Here is a 22,177-nt window from a genome sequence, read left to right as displayed (position 1 = left end):
CTTTTATGATCAGTCTCCCAAAAGGGGAAGTAAACCACCTTATTGGTAAAGGCCAAAAAATCGGCACGTGGTGCTCACGCCTGAAACAAGTGTTAGGCCCTTTGCATATGCAATCAAGGGGCCTAACTCCTGTTTGAGGTTCCCAGTGCAAGATTGGTATGCTCTGAGGTAGCCATGCCAGCTGTACTCAGGAAAACCAGGTCTACTTAAAGGAACTGCCTGTTAGGCCACAATCAATAAGGTAAGGTTTTAAGGTTTGCACAAAAGTGGGCACATTCGAATTTCTAGGCCAATATGTTGTCTGATGGATTGGGTTGGTCAGACTGATCCATACTTTTTGTTATTCTAGCTCTCAGCATGTATTTAACACTTTATGTTGCTTGCTTTCTTAGGAAGCTGGAGAAATGGTTCGCTCCTTTGTTGGTGGTCTGGAATTAATTGTTAATTTGCTAAAATCTGACAACATAGAGGTTCTGGCCAGTGTTTGTGCAGCTTTAGCCAAAATAGCCATGGACGAAGAAAACTTAGCAGTTATAACGGATCATGGAGTTGTTCCAATGTTGTCAAGTTTAACATACACAGTAAGTAACCTTGGTATAACATTTATTAAAAGAGGTACATAGTATTACATAGTATTTACAGCACAGATGCAGGCCATTCGGTCCAACAGGTCCATGCCGATGTTTATGCTCCACAAAAGCCTCCTCCCACCCTTCTTCATCTAACCCCATCAACGTATCCTTATATTCCTTTCTCCCTCATGTGTTTATCAGGTCACCCGTCAGTCTTCTCTTTTCTAGAGAAAAGAGCCCCAGCCTGCTCAATCTTTCCTGATAGGTGTAGGTCCAGGTACAATTTATTATGCTAAATATTAAATAGTAAAACTAGTGATTAGAATGTGGAATCCTCTGTCAAGGCTGTTGTTTAAGCAGAGTCCATTTTTTAAAATGGAGTTAGATAGCTGCTTGAAAAGGTGAATATTAAAGGAGATGGGAAGAGAGCAAGAGGGATTAGACTAGATGGCTCAAAGGGAGAAATATACCAGCACAGACTTCATTGGCGATATGGTCGGTTTGTGAGTTGTAGTATTCCATGATTCTACTTTCAATTTATTTTGAATCACAGCTTGAAATTTCAATGGATTAGTATTTATTGTTTCCTAAACTCCTGTTTCAAAATATGTCTGAACATCTGAAATAATTTGGGGAAAAGGGTACATAATAGGTATCTTAACATTTTTTTAGAACATGATAAGGCCAATCAGTCCAATAAGCCAGTTGCATTTTGTTTGATCTCAACTGCACCTACCCACCTTGCCATATCGTTCATTAACTTCTCTCTGCAGAAACACATGTAAGCTGCTTTATATTTATGTACCGCCACATTAGTATGTGGGATCTCGCAGAGTTGGTAGTAACCCCAACATAAACTTTCAAAATTCTCTAAAGCTGGAGATCGGGATGACCAGTTTTTCACTGGGTCAGAAGCTGGTGGCACTGGTATGATAGTGTAACATATCTATATAAAATCAGCTATAAAGTTGCTTCTTGAACCCATTTATATTATTTACTTCAATAACTTTCCAACCTTCAACTTGAATTTCATGTTGATTGCCCATGCCTCTGTTACCCGCTCCAACACCCCCTTCAAAGAAAGAAAGACCAATTTGTGCATAGTAATGAGATAAATGAACAGATTACTTACTTATTCAAACTGTTCAGATACATGCAAAACCAAAATACTGCGGATGCTGAAAATCTGAAATATAAACAGAAAATGCTGGAAACACTCAACAGATCAGGCAGCATCTGTGGAGAGAGAAACAAAGTTAATGTTTCAGGTTGATAAACTTTCATCAGAACTGGAAAATGTTAGAGATGTAACAGGTTTTAAGCAAGTACAGAGGCAGGGAATTGGGATGGGGAAGAATGAACAAAATGGAAGATCTGTGATATGGTGGAAGGCAGGAGAGATTAAATGACAAAAGGGATGATGGCGCAAGGCAAAAGGGGATGGTAATGGGACAAGTAAAGAAACAAAAGATGGGTCTAGAGCAGGTATAAATGGTAACAGCAGAACCATTACCAAAAGCTGCTGTCCGAAAAAATGGAAGCAGTGGTTATGATCTGAAATTGTTGAACCCAATGTTGAGTCCAGAAGGCTGTAAAGTGCCTGATCAAAAGATGAGGAGCTGGTCCTCGAGCTTCCATTGAGCTTCATTAGAACAGTGTAGGAGGCCAAGGACAGAGAGGTAAGAGTGGGAATGGGGCGGAAATGGCAGAGGATGATCCATTAAATGTGGAGGCTGGTGGGGTGGAAGGTGAGGACATGAGGAACCCTATTGTGGTTCTGGGAGGGAGAGGAAGAGGTGAGAGCAGAAGTGCGGGAAATGGGGCAGACATAGTCGAGGGCCCTGTCAACCACAGTGGAGGGGAATCCTTGGTTGAGGAAAAAGGAAGACATGTTGGAAGCATTGGTATGGAAGGTGGTATCGTCAGAACATATGCAACGGAGATGGAGAAACTTGGAGAATGAAATAGAGTCCTTACATGAAGCGTTATGGGAGGAAGTGTAGTTAAGGTAGCTGTGGGTGTCCGTGGGCTTATAATAGATATTAGTCAACAGCCTATCCCCAGAAATAGATAGAGATAGAGAAGTCGAGGAAGGGGAGGGAAGAGTTGGAGATGGACCATGCAAAGGCGAGGGAAGGGTGGAAATTAGAAACAAAATTGATGAAATTTTCCAGTTCGGGGCGAGAGCAGGAAATGGTACTGGTATAGTCATCAATGTACCAGAAAAAGAGGTGAGGGAGGGGACCTGAGTAGGACTGGAACAAAGAATGTTGAAACTTGCCATCTTGTGAACTGTTTACTTTAGTCTATAGGCAAATGACTTCTGGTAGAATCAGAAAAATTATATTAATCATACTTATTAAACATTGTGAAATGCAATTTTACACATGTGAAATAATAGTAATATTATCAATTATGAGTATTTAATATAAGCATAAAATTTACTATCCCTAGAGATGAATATGATGTGCTTGTTTTGCCTGTCCTACAGAGAGATGATATGCTTCGCCAGCATTTAGCAGATGCTGTTGCTTGCTGTTGCAAGTGGGGTAACAACAGGGTCGCATTCGGAGAAACTGGGGCTGTGGCCCCACTGGTCCATTACCTGAAATCAAAAAATTCCCTAGTCCATCGTGCTACAGCAGAAGCCTTGCACCAGCTTTCATTTGATCCCAAAAACTGCATTACTATGCATGAGAATGGCGTGGTTAAGGTAAGTTTTTACAATTCCCAAAAGTTATAAATGAATTTTTTTTTTTAATGTACTTTACATAGAATGACATAGAATATACGACACAGAAACAAACCAGTCAGCACAACCAGTCCATGTCGGCATTTATGCTCCACTCAAGCCATCTCCCATCCTTCTTCATCTATCTCTATCAGCATAACCCTTCTCCCTCATATGCTTATCTAGCTTGCCCTTAAATGCATCTATATTATTTGCCTGAACTACTCCCTGTGGTAGCGAGTTCCACATTCTCACCACTCTCTGGGTAAAAAAAGTTTCTTCTGAATTCCCTATTTGATTTCTTAGTGATTATCTTATATAGATGGCCTCTAGTTTTGCTCTTCCACACAAGTGGAAACACACTCTCTGGGGGAGAAATTCAGTTGTTTGCGCCACCCGTTAGCGCCTTAAGAGGGCGATAAGTGGGGCGCGAGGCGGCTAGCGCCCAGGCGCGGCGAGACCTGCACCTCTCGCGAAATTGAGCAGACATTTAGCAGCGGCGCAAAACCACAACGTCCACTCAGCTGCGCGCGCAGATCCTGACGTCATTTCATGGTGCAACGCCCTTGGGGCGCCCCGAACCGGAAATTCAGTGGCGCCCCCATCCTTTCCGCCTGGCGCTCCCAGCGACTGGTTGACTGGAACGGTTCCCAGTCGCTGTGGGGCTGGAGGGGCGCTATTTAAAGGGGGCTCTTCCTGTCTTCTTTGTGGTAGCCATTTTTGGACCACTCCTTCTGTGAGAGAGAGAGAGATTTTCAGAGAGACAAAGGGAGAGAGCTTTCTGCATTGAGTCAGCGCTCGCAGAGGTACTTTTGGCTTTGGCCCAGAACTTTGTAGTTGGTTTGCTTTTTCACTGGCATAACCTTGAGTGGCCACATACTATGGGGGCTGCAATGGGTGGAAACGTTGGGCTTCTCCATTACATTGAGAGGGCTCAGAGACGCCGAGAGAGAGTGCCAATCATGGCCAGACGGAGGAGGGCCAACAGGCGTCGGCACACGAGACCTTACCGTCCCAGGGTTTTCCGCCAACAGTTCTCATACCTCAACATGTCTGAGGAGCAGTGTTTTCGGAGGCTGCGATTCAGCAGGAAGGTGGTCACTGAGCTCTGCCACCTGCTTCAGCCAGATCCGCAGCCTCAACTGAGGAGCAGGACGTCTCTGTCGGTGGCAGTGAAGGTGACAGTGGCTCTCAACTTCTATGCCACCAGCTCCTCCCAATCCGCTACTGGGGACATTGCCAATATCTCCCAGTTCGCGGTGCATTGCTGCATCCGTCAAGTCACGAATGCCCTCTTTAAAAGGAGACATCAGTACATTTCCTTCCCCATGACCCCGGACAAGCAGCAAGAGCGTGCACTGGGATTTGCAAGAATAGCGGGCTTCCCCATGGTCCAGGGCGCCATTGACTGCACGCATGTGGCTTTGTGGGCGCCGCAAGAGAATGCCGAGGATTACCGCAACCGGAAGGGGTTCCATTCGTTGAACATCCAGTTGGTGTGTGACCACAGACAGCTGATACTCGCTGTCAATGCCCGCTTTCCAGGCAGCAGCCACGACGCCTTCATCCTGCGCCAGACTTCTGTGGCAGACCTTTTCGAAGCCCCAGCTCACCCAGGAGGCTGGCTTTTCAGGGACAAGGGCTATCCTCTGTGCACCTGGCTGATGACCCCGCTCCGTGCGCCCAGCACCCCTGCTGAAGAACGATACAATGAGAGCCATCAAGCGACCAGGAACATCATTGAGCACACAATCAGCGTGCTCAAGCAACGGTTCCGCTGTCTGGACCATTCCGGGGGAGCCCTTCAGTACTCACCTGAGCGAGTCTCCCATTTCGTTGTAGTGTGCTGCATGCTGCATAACCTGGCAATCCTCAGGACTCAGCCACTGCCACCAGACATTGGAGCACCAGCAGAGGAGGAGGCGGAGGAGGGAGGCACAAAGTGCAAGGGCCGTCCGTCAGCGGCTTATTGCAAGTCGGTTCTAGGCCCCCTCTGAGGGAATGGCTTCTGCCATTGAAAGAACATGAATGGAACCGTTCCACAACCCCTAAGCCGGTCAAGGCAACAAATAGTTCAAAGGGCAAACATGCACATTCTGAATAAAGACACTTCTTTATTTAACAAACTGTGTGCCCTTCCCGCATGACAAAGTAATAGAGAGAAACCCCAAAAAAAGCAGTCAGACACATAACTGGCTCTCACAACCTGGAGACAATGAACAAAACAGTAACCAAAAAATGACCATGATCCTCGGCCTTCAATAAAACATTGAACAGCATTTTGCCACACTGGCACTCCCACGGGGCAGCACTGCAGCATGCGGAGCAATCTGCTGAAGCACAGACTGCTGGCCTGCTGCGGCGTGGCGAGGACCCCGGCGATTCGTGCCCGATCCAGCGAGGTTGGCAGCAGTCAGTGCTCGTGTGGCCTCAATCTGCGTCTGCATGAGACCAGCCACTGACTGCATTACACCACTAAGCACTTGCGTGGAAGCCGCCTGTGCTGCGCCGAAGTCCTGGAGACTCCTTGCCTGTGCTGCGCCGAAGTCCTGGACACTCCTTGCCAGTGCTGCGCCGAAGTCCTGGACACTCCTTGCCAGTGACTAAATGGATTCGGGCATCCTTGCCACTGCAGCCATGAGCTCAGTGTGCCTGTGCTCCGCCTGGGTGCTCATTTCAGCGAGGAGCCGCACCTCTTCTGCGCTCACTGTAGCAGGACTCGAGGCCAGACTCTCCCTCCGGGGAGAAGACCGCCGAGCTTCCCTAACCACCCCCCCCCGCGTTGCTGCAGCCCGCTGGCCCCGGAGCTTCACCCTCCTCAGACCATTCCCCCCGCTCCACTCCAGGGAAGACGTGTCTCCATTATGGCCATGGGCTGCCTCGGCTGAGGGTGGCACTGATGGTCCGGCTTCCTCCTCGTCGTGGCCTTCAGAGTAACTCACAGTGGCAGCTTGAGAGCCCACTTCCTCACCTGGCGAATCAGCATCTGAAAGCAGGGAGGTACAAGAGTGGCTTTAGCGTGAGGACAGGGCGGCAGCGAGGGAGGCATGAGTGCTGCAATGCACTGTATTGGTTCGATAGTGGCAAAGGATGCTGGTGTGAGGCACAAGTGGAAGGAGAGAGGTCAAAAAGGTGATCACCTTACCATTGCTGTCCAGAACAGGGTCGGCATCTCCAGTGGTGACGGGGCCAACCATCCGGCCTGCCATAATCCGCTGGACTCGCTGCTCCAGATCGGTGAGGGCTTGAAGGTGAGGCCGGCCTCCCCCGGTCCGTTGCTGCTGCCTCCTGTTATGAGCCAGCTTGCCCTGCAAGAGAAAGGATGGGCTCTGAGTACAGTGTGAAGCCCTGATCTTGGCTGCACTGCCTCCCATGGTGGAATAGCCCTTACAGTGTGAAGCCCTGATCTTGGCTGCACTGCCTCCCATGGTGCAATAGCCCTTACAGTGTGAAGCCCTGATCTTAGCTGCACTGCCTCCCATGGTGGCATAGCCCTTACAGTGTGTAAAGTGCTGAATGTGCGTGTGAGTTTCATGAAAGGCCCATAGGTGTTGGATGAGGACTGGGTATTGGGGCTTTCAGGACCCTTTGGCCATAAAGTGAGGTGGACATGCAGGGATGAAGAGGATACTGAAAAGGGTACTCACCCTGACGACCCGAGTGAGGTCGTTGAACTTCTTCCTGCATTGCACAGGGGTCCTAGGCACCATGCTGCTGGAGGTCACTCTGTGAGCCACCTCCCTCCAAGCTTTGTGATAGTCATTGGGCAACGGTCTCCTGCCACTGTCCGGGAACAGGATAGATCACCTGCGCTCCACCGCGCCAACCGGAACTTGCAAGACCCCCTCACTGAACCGCTGCGCTCGCTCCCTGGCCCTCTCCATGGTCCTAGGCGTAAGAATGTGGCAGCTGGTCTGTCCAGGCCGAGAATCAGGGCTCCGATGCGCAGGGTATGGCTACAATCCAAGATCGAACCTCCCCTTTAAGAGCTGACCGGCGCCAGCGTGTCTGCATGCAATCGCTAACTGGCCGCACCTGCGCTGCGCCCGCCCTCGGTGGTAGCGCCTCGCTTCTCCGGCTTAGCGCCTTAAACAGTCGTGCAGCGCCTGTTTTAGCGCTCCAAGCACCTCCTGGGGCGAAGCAGGTCAATTTAGCAGTAGGTGGCGATAATTTGCACCGGGCGCTAAATTTCGTGCCTGCTCGAGTATTACACCCCAAATGTGGCGATACTGAATTTCTCCCCCTCTGTGTCTACTCTATCGAACCTTTTTATAATTTTAAAGACCTCTATTTGGTCACCCCTCAACCTCTTTTCAAGAGAAAAGAGACCCAGCCTGTTCATCCTTTCCTCGCAGGTCTGGTATCATCCTTGTAAGTCATTTTTGCACCATCTACAGTGCCTCTATATATCCTTTTTATAATATGGCAACCAGAACTGTACACAGTACTCCAAATGTGGTCTAACCGAGGTTCGATAACCAAGTTTGCTGATGATACAAAGCTGGGTGGGAATGTAAGTTGTGAGGAGGATGCAAGGAGGATTTAAGGGGATATAGACAGGCTAAGTGAGTGGGCAAGAACATGGAAAATGGAATATAATGTGGAGAAATGTGAAGTTATCCACTTTGGTAGAAAAAATAGAAAAGCAGAGTATTTTTTAAATGGTGAGAGATTGGGAAATGTTGGTGTTCAGAGGGATCTGGGTGTCCTTGTACACGAATCACTGAAAGTTAACATGCAGGTACAGCAAGCAATTAGGGAAGCAAATAGTATGTTGGCCTTTATTATAAGAGGATTTGAGTATAAGAGTAAAGACGTCTTACTGCAATTATATAGGGCCCTGGTGAGACCACACCTGGAGTATTGTGTACAGTTTTGGTCTCCTTACCTAAGGAAGGATATACTTGCCATAGAGGGAGTGCGACGAAGATTCACCAGACTGGTTCCTGGGATGGGGGATTGTCCTATGAGGACAGATTAAGTAGACTCGGCCTATATGCTCTAGAGTTTAGAAGAATGAGAGGTGATCTCATTGAAACATACAAAATTCTTACAGGGCTTGACAGGGTAGATGCAGGGAGGATGTTTCCCCTGGCTGGGGAGTCTAGAATCAGGGGTCACAGCCTCAGAATAAGGGGTCGGCCATTTAGGACTGAGATGAGGAGAAATTTCTTCACTCAGAGGGTGGTGAATCTTTGGAATTCTCTACACCAGAGGGCTGTGGAGGCTCAATCGTTGAGTATATTCAAGACAGAGAACAATAGATTTTTGAATATTAAGGGAATCAAGGGATATGGGGATAGTGCAGGAAAGTGGAGATGAGGTAGAAGATCAGCCATGATATTATTGAATGGCGGAGCAGGCTCGAAGGGCCAAATTATCTACTTCTGCTCCTATTTCTTATGTTCTTATGATACCAGTTTAGCATAACTTCTTTACTTTTCAATTCTATCCCTCTAGATTTAGATTTTGTTATGGACTTATTGACCTGCATCGCAACATTTAGTGATTTGTGTACTCTACCCCATTTAGATTCTTATTTTCTAAGTAATATGTGACCTTATTTTCCTTACCAAAATGTAATACCTTACACTTATCAATGTTGAAATTAATTTGCCAATTATATGCCCATTCTTCAAGTTTATTAATGTCATAGAATCATAGAATGGTTACGGCACAGTCCATCGAGCCCGTGCTGGCTCCCTGCAAGAGCACTTCAGCTAGTCCTACTCCCCCGCCCTTACCCTGTAGCCCTGCAAATTGTTTTCCTTCAGGTACTTATCCAATTCCCTTTTGAAAGCCACAATTGAATCTGCCTCCACCACCCTCTGAGGCAGTGCATTCCAGATCCTAACCACTCGCTATGTTAAAAAGTTTTTCCTCATGTCACCTTTGGTTCTTCTGCCAATCACCTTAAACCTGTGTCCTCTAGTTCTCGACCCTTCCACCAATGGGAACAGTTTCTCTCTATCTACTCTGTCTAGACCCCTCATGATTTTGAACATCTCTATCAGATCTCCTCTCAACCTTCTTTGCTCTAAGGAGAACAACCCCAGCTTCTCCAGTCTATTCACATAATTGAAGTCCCTCATCCCTGGAATTATTCTTGTAAATCTTTTCTGCACCCTCTCTAAGGCCTTCACAGTGGTGCTCAGAATTGGACACAATATTCCAGTTGAGGCCGAACCAGTGTTTTATAAAGGCTCATCATAACTTCCTTGCTTTTGTACACTATGCCTCTGTTTATGAAACCCAGGATCCCGTATGCTTTTTTAACCGCTTTCTCAACCTGCCCTGCCACCTTCAATGATTTATGCACATATACCCCCAGGTCTCTCTGTTCCTGTACCCCGCTTTAGAATTGTACCCTTTAGTTTATATTGCCTCGCCTCGTTCTTCCTACCAAAATGTATCACTTCGCACTTTTCTGTGTTAAATTTCCTCTGCCACGTGTCATAGAGTCATAGAGTAATACAGCACGGATAGAGGCCCTTCGGCCCATCGTGTCCGCGCCGGCCATCAAGCCCTGTCTAATCTAATCCCATATTCCAGCATTTGGCCCGTAGCCTTGTATGCTATGGCATTTCAAGTGCACATCCAAATGCTTCTTAAATGTTGTGAGGGTTTCTGCCTCCACAACCCTTTCAGGCAGTGAGTTCCAGACTCCAACCACCCTCTGGGTGAAAAAGTTCTTTCTCAAATCCCCTCTAAACCTCCCGCCCTTTACCTTGAATCTATGCCCCCTAGTTATTGACCCCTCTACTAAGGGAAAAAGCTCCTCAGCATCCATCCTATCTATGCCCCTCATAATTTTGTACACCTCAATCATGTCCCCCCTCAGCCTCCTCAGCTCCAAGGAAAACAAACCCAACCTGCCCAGTCTCTCTTCATAGCTGAAGCGCTCCAGCCCTGGTAACATCCTGGTGAACCTCCTCTGCACCCTCTCTAACGCGATCACATCCTTCCTGTAGTGTGGCGACCAGAACTGCACACAATATTCCAGCTGTGGCCTAACCAGTGTTTTATACAGCTCCATCATAACCTCCTTGCTCTTATGTTCAATGCCTCGGCTAATGAAGGCAAGTATCCCATATGCCTTTTTTACCACCTTATCCACCTGTTCCGCCGCCTTCAGGGATCTGTGTACTTGCACACCCAGATCCCTCTGACCCTCCGTCTTGCCTAGGGTCTTTCCATTCATTGTGTATTCCTTTGCCTTGTTAGTCCCCCCAAAGTGCATCACCTCGCACTTTTCCGGGTTAAATTCCATTTGCCACTGTTCCGCCCATCTGACCAACCCATCTATATCGTCCTGCAGACTGAGGCTACCCTCCTCGCTATTTACCACCCTACCAATTTTTGTATCATCCGCTATTTACCACCCATTCCACCAGCCTGTCTATGTCCTCTTGAAGTCTATCACTATCCTCTTCACTGTTCACTATACTTCCAAGTTTTATGTCATCTGCAAATTTTGAAATTGTGCCCTGTACACCCAAGTCATTAATATATATCAAGGAAAGCAGTGGTCCTAGTACCGACCCCTGGGGAACATCACTGTATACCTTCTTCTAGTCCGAAAAACAACCGTTCACCACTACTCTCTGTTTCCTGTCACTTAGCCAATTTCGTATCCATGTTGCCACTGTCCCTTTTATTCCATGGGCTTCAACTTTGCTGGCAAGCCTATTATGTGACACTTTATCAAACGCCTTTTGGAAGTCCATATACACCACATCAACCGGATTGCCCTCATCAACCCTCTCTGTTACTTCATCAAAAAACTCAATTTGCCTTTGACAGATCCGTGCTGACTTACCTTAATTAATCCACACTTGTCCAAGTGACTGTTAATTTTGTCTCGGATTATCATTTCTAAAAGCTTCCCCACTACTGAGGTTAAATTGACTGGTCTGTAGTTGCTGGGTTTATCCTTACACCCTTTTTTGAAAAAGGGTGTAACATTTGCAGTTCTCCAGTCCTCTGGCACCACCCCGTATCCAAGGAGGATTGGAAGATTATGGCCAGTACCTCCGCAATTTCCACCCTTACCTCTCTCAGCATCCTAGGATGTATCCCATCCAGTCCTGGTGACTTAGCTACTTTAAGTACAGCCAGCATTTCTAGTACCTCCTCTTTATCAGTTTGTATCCCATCCAGTATCTCAACTATCTCCTCTTTCACTATGACTTTGGCAGCATCTTCTTCCTTGGTAAAGACAGATGCAAAGTACTCAATTAGTACCTCAGCCATGCCCTCTGCCTCCATGCGTAGGTCTCCTTTCTGGTCCCTAATCGGCCCCACCGCTCTTACTACCCGTTTATTATTTATATGCCTATAGAAGACTTTTGGATTCCCTTTTATGTTAGCTGCCAGTCTACATAAGAACATAAGAACATAAGAAATAGGAGCAGGAGTAGGCCAATCGGCCCCTCGAGCCTGCTCCGCCATTCAATAAGATCATGGCTGATCTGATCCTAACCGCCAATCCACTATCACAGGACTATCTCCTGAATCTAACAGAATTAGACACACGAAACAGGAGCAGGATCTGGCTACACGGCCCCTGGGCCCGCTCCGCTACCCACAGGGCCATGACCGATCCGAACCTAGAATCATGTCCAAATTCCTGCCCGCTCCCCGTAACCCTTAATTCCCTTTTCTTCTAGGAAACTGTCTATTTCTGTTTTAAATTTATGTAATGATGTAGCTTCGACAGCTTTTTGGGGCAGCATATTCCATGGACCTACCACCCTCTGACTGAAGTAGTTCCTCCTCATCTCAGTTTTGAAAGAGCAGCCCTTTACTCTCAGACTATGCCCCCTAGTTCTAGTTTCACCCATCATCGGGAACATCCTCTCCGCATCCACCCGATCCAACCCCTTCACAATCTTATATGTTTCAATAAGATCGCCTCTCATTCTTCTGAACTCCAATGAGTAGAGTCCCAATCTACTCAACCTCTCCTCATATGTCCATCCCCTCATCCCCGGGATTAACCGAGTGAACCTTCTTTGTACTGACTCGAGAGCAAGTATGTCTTTTCTTAAGTATGGACACCAAAACTGTATGCAGTATTCCAGGTGCGGTCTCACCAATACCTTGTACAACTGAAGCAATACCTCCCTATTTTTATATTCTATCCCCCTAGCAATGAAAGCCAACATTCCATTGGCCTTCTTAATCACTTGCTGCACCTGCATACTAACCTTTTGAGTTTCGTGCACCAGGACCCCCAGATCCCTTTGTACTTCAGTACTTTCCAGTTTCTTGCCATTAAGATAATAACTTGCTCTACGATTTTTCCTGCCAAAGTGCATAACCTCACACTTTCCAGTATTGTATTCCATCTGCCAAATCTCTGCCCACTTACTTAGCCTGTCGATGTCCCCTTGCAGGTTTTTTATGTCCTCCTCACTCACTACTTTCCCTCCCATCTTAGTATCATCTGCAAACTTTGATATGTTACACTCGGTCCCCTCCTCCAAATCGTTAATATAGATTGTAAAGAGTTGGGGACCCAGCCCTGACCCCTGCGGAACACCACTAGTTACTGATTGCCAGTCTGAGAATGAACCATTTATCCCAACTCTCTGCCTTCTGTTAGATAGCCAATCCTCTATCCATGCCAGAATATTACCCCCAATCCCGTGATTTTTTATCTTAAGCAATAATCTATTGTGTGGCACCTTGTCAAATGCCTTTTGGAAGTCTAAATACACTACGTCCACTGGTTCCCCTTTATCCACCCTATACGTTACTTCCTCAAAGAACTCCAGCAAATTTGTCAAACATGACTTCCCCTTCATAAAACCATGCTGACTTTGTCCTATTAAATTATGATTATCCAAATGTCCTGTTACTGTCTCCTTAATAATGGACTCCAAAATTTTACCTACCACAGATGTTAGGCTAACCGGTCTATAGTTTCCAGCCTTCTGTCTACTGCCCTTTTTAAATAAGGGTGTTACATTAGCAGTTTTCCAGTCTGCTGGGACCTTTGCCGAGTCCAGGGAGTTTTGGAAAATTATTACCAATGCATCCACAATCCCTACCGCCACTTCCCTCAAGACCCTAGGATGTAAGCCATCAGGTCCAGGTGATTTATCCGCCTTGAGTCCCATTATTTTACCGAGTACCACTTCCTTAGTGATTTTGATCGTGTTTAGCTCCTCCCCCCCTTTAGCCCCCTGTTTGTCCAGTGTTGGGATATTCTTAGTGTCTTCTACTGTAAAGACTGATGTAAAATATTCATTCAGTGTTTTTGCCATCTCCATATTTCCCACCATTAATTTCCCGGTCTCATCCTCTAAGGGACCAACATTTACTTTAGCCACCCTTTTTCTTTTTATAAAAAATATAAAAACTCTTACTATCTGTTTTTATATTTTTTGCTAATTTACTTTCATAATCTATCTTCCCTTTCTTAATCAATCTTTTTGTTATTTTTTGCTGTCTTTTAAAGTTTTCCCAATCCTCTATCCTCCCACTAGATTTGGCTACCTTATATGCCCTTGTTTTTAGTCGAATATTATCCTTAATTTCTTTACTTAGCCACGGACGGCTGTCTTTTCTTTTACACCCTTTTCTTCTCAGTGGAATATATATTTTTTGGAAGTTGTAAAATAACTCCTTAAATGTACACCACTGATCATGTATCATCTTATCCTTTAATCTATTTTCCCAATCCATTCTACTCAATTCCGCTCTCATACCTTCATAGTCTCCTTTATTCAAGCTTAGCACGCTTGTTTGAGATCCAACCTCCTCACCCTCTAATTGAATATGGAATTCAACCATGTTATGGTCACTCATTCCAAGGGGATCCTTTACTAGGACATTTTTAATTAATCCTGTCTCATTACACAGGACTAGATCTAAGGTTGCTTGCCCCCTGGTCGGTTCAGTTACATACTGCTCAAGAAACCCATCCCTAATACACTCAATGAACTCATCCTCAAGGCAGCCCTGCCCAATTTGATTTGTCCAATTAATATGATAGTTAAAATCCCCCATAATTATCGATATTCCCTTATTACAAGCCTCAACTATTTCCTGATTGATACTCCGTCCAACCGAGTTGCAACTGTTCGGAGGCCTATAGAATACGCCCACTAGTGTTTTTTTCCCCTTATTATTCCTTATCTCCACCCAAACTGTTTCATTATCCTGATCTTTTGACCCAATATCATTTCTCTGTATTACAGTGATTCCTTCCTTTATTAACATAGCCACCCCACCTCCCCTTCCTTCCTGCCTGTCCTTCCTGATCGTTAAATAACCTGGTATGTTTAATTCCCAGGCATTGTCACCCTGCAGCCATGTGTCTATTCTCGTAATCTCTGTTTGTCCCTCTTATTTCCTTTTTCACTTCCCCTCTGAACTTTCTATATTCAGCCTGGTTCTCACTTGTATTCTCAACCTGACATCTGTCATATGCCCCTTTTTCAGCTTCATCTTACTCTGTCTTTCGTCATCCAGGGAGATCTGGCTTTGGTTTCCCTACCTTTCCCCTCGTGGGAATATACCTCGACTGTACCCGATCCATCTCCTCTTTAAAGACAGCCCATTATTCAATTATAGTTTTGCCTGCCAATCTTTGATTTTAATTTACCCGGGCCAGATCCATTCTCATCTTGTAATGTGTTGTAGCCCTCCTCAGTATTGACTATCCCTCCCAATTTGGTGTTGTCCGCAAATTTAGAAATTGTGTTTTTGATTCCAAAGTCTAAATCGTTAATATAAATTGTGAACAACAGTGGTCCCAGCACTAATCCTTGTGGGATCCCACTTATTACTTTCTGCCACTCTGAATAGCTACCTTTTGCCCCTACTGCCTGCTGTCTGTCTTTCAGCCAGCCAGCTAGCCATTCTGCTACTTGTTCCCTGATTCCACATGTCCTGACCTTATTCATTAGTCTATTATGTGGTATCTTATCAAGGGCCTTTTGGAAATCTAGATATATTACACCTATTGCGTTACCCTGGTCTACTCTCTCAATGACCTCTTCAAAGAATTCAGTGAGGATGTTCAAGCAAGACTTTTCCTTTTGAAATCCATGTTGACTATTTATTATTATATTTTTGGTTTCTAGTATGTTTTTCTATTTTCTCCTTTAGTAGGGATTCCATTATTTTTCCTACTACTGATGTTAAGCTGACTAGTCTATAGTTCCCTGGACTTTACTGTGTTTTTATTGGTATGTTTTGCATTTTTCCATACAGACTCACTGGTATATGGAATATCTTAATAGCTGGACGTAGAAAAACTTAGTTTTAATGTATCAACTAGGGAACATATTCTAAAAATGGAGATGGTTGATGCCTGATTTTCTGAAGCTCATCCAACAGCCTCCTTGGTGTTGAGGGGCCAGGATTGTGTTATGCTGACTTTTCTGAGATGCAGAGAATTACATAAAAATTACAACACGGAAACATGCCAACCAGTTTGTGTTGGTGTTTATCTTCTATATGAGCAGCAATAATAAGCCAAAGTGTACACCTTGTTCCCACATTCCTTTTGTCTCCTTTCCTTCAACCAACTATTTTTAACCTATTCTTAATAGATAGCATGCGCCTGGAATTCCCTTAGAGCTACTTCTACTCTGCCACTGTAACTGCTGGAAATGCGGCGGAAACCCTCGTTACGCATGTAAATGGGGTTTCTACCGCACTTACTTGGAAACATAGAAGATAGGAGCAGGAGTAGGCCATTCGGCTCCTCGAGCCTGCTCCGCCATTCAATGAGATCATGGCTGATCATCCAAATTCAGTACCCTGTCCCTGCTTTCTCCCCATAGCCCTTGATCCCTTTAGCCTTAAGAAATATATCTAACTCCTTCTTGGATATATTTAATGAATTGGCCTCCACTGCCTTCTGTGGTAGAGAATTCCACAGGTTGACCACTCTCTTTCTGAAGAAATTCCTCCACATCTCTCTCCTAAATGGCTTACCCCTTATCCTTAGACTGTGACCCCTGGTTCTGGACTCACCGGCCATCGGGAACATCCTTCCAGCATCTAGTCTGTCTAGTCCTGTTAGAATTTTATAAGTTTCAATGAGATCCCCTCTCATTCTTCTAAACTCCAGCAAGTATAAGCCCAATCGACCCAATCTCTCCTCATATGTCATTCCTGCCATCCCAGGTATCAGTCTGGTGAATCTTCGCTGCACTCCCTCCATGGCAAGAACATCCTTCCTCAGATAAGGCAAACAAAACTGCACACAATACTCAAGATGTGCTCTCACAGTCCCTGTACAACTGCAGCAAGACATCCTTGTTCTTGTACTCGAACCCTCTCGCTACGAAGGCCAACATACCATTTGCCTTCTTAACCGCCTGCTGCACCTGCATGCTTACCTTCAGCGACTGGTGCACAAGGACACCCAGGTCTCGTTGCACTTCCCCTTCTCCCAATCTATTGCCGTTCAGATAATCACCTGCCTTCCTGTTTTTGTCACCAAAGTAGATAACCTCGCATTTATCCACATTATACTGCATCTGCCATGCTTCTGCCCAATCACCCAACCTGTATAAATCATACTTGAGTTTCTCGTCATCCTCCTCACAGCACACACGCCCACCCAGCTTTGTGTCATCTGCAAACTTGGAGATATTACATCTAGTTCCCTTGTCTAGATCATTTATATATATTGTGAATAGCTGTGGTCCTAGGACCGATCCCTGCGGTACCCCACTAGTCACTGCCTGCCACTTGGAAAAAGACCCGTTTATTCCAACTCTTTGCTTCCTGTCTGCCAACCAGTTCTCTATCCAAGTCAGTACCTTGCCCCCAATCTCATGTGCCTTAACTTTACACGCTAATCTCTTATGCGGGACCTTATCGAAAGCCTTCTGAAATCCAAATATACCACATCCACTGGTTCTCCCTTATCTATTCTACCAGTTACATCCTCAAAAAATTCCAGTAGATTAGTCAAGCACGATTTACCTTTTGTAAATCCATGTTGACTTTGTCCGATCCTGTCACTGTTTTCCAAGTGCTCTGCTATTAGATCTTTTATAATGGACTCTAGCATTTTCCCCACTACTGATGTCAGGCTTACTGGTCTAAAATTCCCTGTTTTCTCTCTACCACCTTTTTTGAATAGTGGGGTAACATTAGTTACCCTCCAATCCATGGGTACTGTTGCAGAGTCTATCGCATTTTGGAACATGACCAGCAATGCATCTACTATTTCTCGGGCCACTTCCTTAAGTACACTAGGATGTAGATTATCAGGCCCTGGGGATTTATCGGCCTTCAATCCCGTCAATTTCCCTAACACCATTTCCCTACAAATACTGATTTCTTTCAGTTCCTCCCTGTCATTAGACCTTATGTTCCCCGACATCTCTGGGAGGTTATTTGTGTCTTCCTTTGTGAAGACAGAACCAAAATATGTATTTAATTGGTCTGCCATTTCTTTGTTACCCATTATAAATTCCCCAGATTCTGACTGCAAGGGTCCTATGCTTGATTTCACCAATCTTTTTCTCTTCACATATCTATAAAAGCTTTTACAGTCAGTTTTTCTGTTCCCTGCAATCTTACTCTCATGCTCTATTTTCCCCCTCTTAATTAATCCCTTTGTCCTCCTTTGCTGAATCCTAAACTGCTCCCAATCCTCAGGTTTACTGCTTTTTCTGGCCAATTTATATGTCCTCTCCTTGGATCTTATGCTATCCCTAATTTCCCTTGTTAGCCACGGTTGAGTCACCTTTTTTGTTTTATTTTTATGTCAAACAGGGATGAACAAATTCTGTAGCTCATCCATGCGATCTTTGAATGTTTGCCATTGCCTATCCACCGTCAACCCTTTGAGTAACATTCCCCAATCAATCCTACCCAACTCGCGCCTCATACCATCGTAGTTTCCTTTTTTTAAATTCAGGACCCTAGTCTCTGAGTCAACTACTTCACTCTCCAGCTTAATGAAGAATTCTATCATATTATGATCGCTCCGACCCAAGGGGCCTTGCACAAGATTGCTAATTAATCCTTTCTCATTACATAATACCCAGTCTAAGATGGCCTGATCTCTAGTTGGTTCCTCGACATATTGGTCCAGGAAACCATCCCATATACACTCCAGGAATTCCTCCTCCACAGTATTGTTACTAATTTGGTTAGCCCAATCTTTATGTAGATTAAAGCCACCCATGATGACTGCTGTGCCCTTATTGCATGCGTCTCTAATTTCCCGTTTAATGCCATCCCCAACCTCCGCATTACTGTTTGGAGGTCTGTATACCACTCCCACTAACGTTTTCTGCCCCTTGGTATTTCTCAGTTCTACCCATACAGATTCCACATCATCAGAGCTAATATCCTTCCTTTCAATTGTGTTAATCCCCTCTTTAACCAGCAATGCTACCCCACCTCCTTTTCCTTTCTGCCTATCTTTCCTGAATATTGAATACCTCTGGATGTTGAGTTCCCAGCCTTGGTCACCCTGGAGCCATGTTTCCGTAATCCCAATCATATCATATCCGTTTATCTCTATTTACGCAGCTAATTCATCCACCTTATTACGAATGCTCCTCGCATTAAGACACAAGGCCTTCAGGCTTGTTTTTTTAACACTCTTACACCTTTTAGAATTATTATTTACTGTGGCCATGTTTGATTTAAACCCTTGGGCCTAGAAATTCAGTTGGCTGCGCCAGCCGTTAGCGCCTTAGGAGGAGTAGATCTCGAGCGCTAGGCGCTTAGCGCCCGGGCGCAGCGCGATCTGCGCCTCGCCCCAACTTCAGTAGACATTTAGCGCCGGCGCAAAGTCATTGCGCGCGCTCATCTGCGCGCGCAGATCATGACGTCATTTCATCGTGCAACGCCCTTTGTGCGCCCGGAACCGGAACTTCACTCGCGCCGCCCCATTGTGCGCCTGGCGGCCCGAACGACTGTGAAGTGGAACGGTACACAGCCGAGGCGGGCCGCGGGGAGCGCAAATTAAAGGGCACTTACCCTGCACTATAAAGGGCAGCCATTTTGCAGCATTCACTCTTGTGCAACGGATTTTTGGAGCGAGACCAAGGAAGAGAGCTTACTGCTTTGGCCCAACACTAGGACAGGTATTTTTGGCTTCAGGCCAGAGCTTTGCAATTCTCTTTGCCTTCATTGAGATCTCAGAGTTTGCCAGCATATTATGCGGGCTGCATTGGGTGCCAACGCTGAGTTTCAGCATTATGTCGGAAGGGCTTACAGACGCCGTGAGAGAGTGGCAGCCCTGGCTAGACGCAGAGGGGGCAACAGGCGTCGGCAACGGAGGCCTTACCCACTCAGGGAATACCGCCAGCAGTTCTCCTATCTCAACATGTCTGCCGCGCAGTGTGTTAGGAGGCTGCGATTCAGAAGGGAGGTGGTTGCAGAGATCTGCCAGCTGCTTCACAGAGATCTGCGTCCACAGCTGAGGCGCAGGACGTCTCTGTCGGTGGCAGTGAAGGTGACGGTGGCTCTCAACTTCTATGCCACCGGCTCCTTCCAATCCGCTGCTGGGGACATCGCTAACATCTCCCAGTTCGCCGTGCATTGCTGCATCCGCCAGGTGACCAATGCCCTTTTCAGAAGGAGACGCCAATCATCTCCTTCCCCATGACCCTGGACAAGCAGCAGCAGCATGCAGTGGGATTTGCAAGAATAGTGGGCTTCCCCATGGTGCAGGGCGCCATTGACTGCACGCATGTGGCTTTGCGGGCACCTCTGGAGCATGCCGAGGATTACCGCAACCGGAAGGGCTACCATTCCCTCAACGTACAGCTGGTGTGTGACCACAGGCAGCGCATCCTAGCTGTCAATGCCCGCTTTCCAGGCAGCAGCCACGATGCCTTTATCCTGCGACAGACAACTGTGGCTGACATGTTCCAGGCACAGCCTCACCCAAGAGGATGGCTTATCGGGGACAAAGGCAATCCTTTGTGTACCTGGCTCATGACCCCGCTCCGTGCGCCCAGGACCCCTGCTGAAGAGGCATACAACGAGAGCCATCAAGCGACCAGGAACATCATCGAACAAACAATCGGCATCCTGATGCAACGGTTCCGCTGTCTGGATCGCTCCGGTGGAGCCCTCCAGTATTCGCAGGACCGAGTCTCCCAATTCGTCGTCGTTTGCTGCATGCTGCACAACCTGGCTATCCGCAGGACTCAGGCACTGCCACCTCACGTTGGACCACCACCTCAGGAGGAGGAGCAGGAGGAGCATGAGGAGGAGCAGGAGGAGGAGGAGTACCAGCCCAGGAGGGAGGCAGAAGGTCCAAGGGCCGCCCGTCGGCGGCTTATTGAACGTCACTTCTAGGCCCCCTGTCAGGGAATGGCTTGTGCCAATGAAAGAACATGATTGCAGCCGCTCCGCAAGCCCTCAGCCGGTTAAGGCAACAAACACTTCAAAGATCAAACATGGACAATCTGAATAAAGAAAATGGTTTATTGTACAAACTCAGGGCCCTTCCCACATTAAAACCAAAAACACACGAAACCCCCAAAAAACACTCACACACATGACTCACTCCCACAACCTGGGGAGCATTAACAAAAGATGTAAACAAAAATGGCCTTCATCCTCAGCCTTCACAAAACACCCATTCCAAAAAACAAAACATTTGGCCACACCCTCTACTTTGTGGCCCGCGAGGGCGATGCCTTCTGCAAACTTTGGCGGCCCCTGCACGCCCTGCTGCTCCTCCTCAAAGTGAGGCCAGTGGCTGCTGCAAGGCTGGGGGAAGGCTCCTGAGGGGCACATGTTGTGACGGCAGATGCCCTTGGGGGTCGGCCTAGACGAGGTCTGGCCCTCGAGGGGCCGGCTGGTGAATGCTGCAGCTGTGGCTGGCCAGCATCAGTCGCTGCAACAGCTCATGGCAGCTCCACTGGGGGAGTGGCAGTGGCGGCTGGAGGAATGGGGGCAAGCTGGCGGATGGCCGGCGCTCGCTGGTCGCCTGAGACACTGGCACTCACCCGGGCCAGCACTGCAGCATGCGCAGCAATCTGCCGAGGGACAGACCGCTGTGCTGCTGCAGCGCGGCGGGTGCCCTGGCGATGCCTGGCTGACGCAGCGAGTGTGGCAGCAGTGAGTGCCCATGTTGCCCTGTTCTGTGACCGCATCAGAGCAGCCAGTGACTGCACGGCACCACTGATCACCTGGCCAGTCGCTGCCTGAGCTGCCCCGAATTCCGCCCGACTCGCTGCCTGATCTGCCCCGAATTCCGCCAAACTCGTGGCCTGTGAGGCCCCGAATTCGGTCACACTCCGAGACAGGGACTCGATGGCCTCAGGCATCCGTGCCACTACCCCCATGAGCTTCGTGTGCCGGCGCTCCGAGTCCGCGGACATGTCCTCGAGGAGGCACAGCTCCTCGGCGGTGACCGTCTCCGGACTGGAGGCCGGACTCTCCCTCTGGGGAGAAGGCCGCCGAGCTGCCCGACCCTTCCTGCGTTGCTGGACGCCGCTGGGCCCAGCAATTGGACTCCCCTCCGACCCTTCCCCCCTCTGGGGAGAAGGCCGCTGAGCTTCCACCCCCCTCCCGCGTTGCTGCAGGCCACTGGTCCCAGGAGCTACACTCCCCTCCGACACTTCCCCCAGGCTCCCCTCCAGGGAAGACGTGTCCCCTACATTGGCATGGCTTGCCGCGGCTGAGGGTTCCCCTGATGGGTTGCCTTCCTCTTCCTCCTCCTCCTCCTCCTCTTCTGAGGGGCTGTCACTGGCAACTTCAGGGACCTCCTCCTCACCATCTGAAAGCAGGAAGGCACAAGAGTAGCTTTAGAGTGAGGAGAGGGCGTCAGCGAGGGATGCATGAGTGGTGGCATTCAGCGCATTGGTCGGACAGTGGCAAAGGATGTAGATCTGATGCGCAAGTGGGACGAGAGAGGTCCAAAAGG

General features: G+C 47.4%; 1 long non-coding RNA gene across 1 annotated transcript; it reads left to right on the top strand.

Annotated features, from left to right (window-relative positions):
- The first annotated feature begins 235 nt into the window (after positions 1-235).
- LOC147117072 (uncharacterized) lies at positions 236-15,753 on the top strand. Its single transcript, XR_015078363.1, has 3 exons — positions 236-581; positions 3,064-3,285; positions 15,529-15,753. It is a non-coding gene; the product is annotated as an uncharacterized LOC147117072 (long non-coding RNA).
- The last annotated feature ends 6,424 nt before the right edge of the window (positions 15,754-22,177 follow it).

The sequence above is a fragment of the Somniosus microcephalus genome, chromosome 5 (genome assembly GCF_052327205.1).
Source record: "Somniosus microcephalus isolate GS21.2 chromosome 5, FLI_Smic_1.0, whole genome shotgun sequence".
NCBI classification, from domain to species: domain Eukaryota; kingdom Metazoa; phylum Chordata; class Chondrichthyes; order Squaliformes; family Somniosidae; genus Somniosus; species Somniosus microcephalus.
The sequence above is the reverse complement of the archived record's forward strand: the minus strand, read 5'-3'. Positions and strand labels throughout refer to the sequence as shown.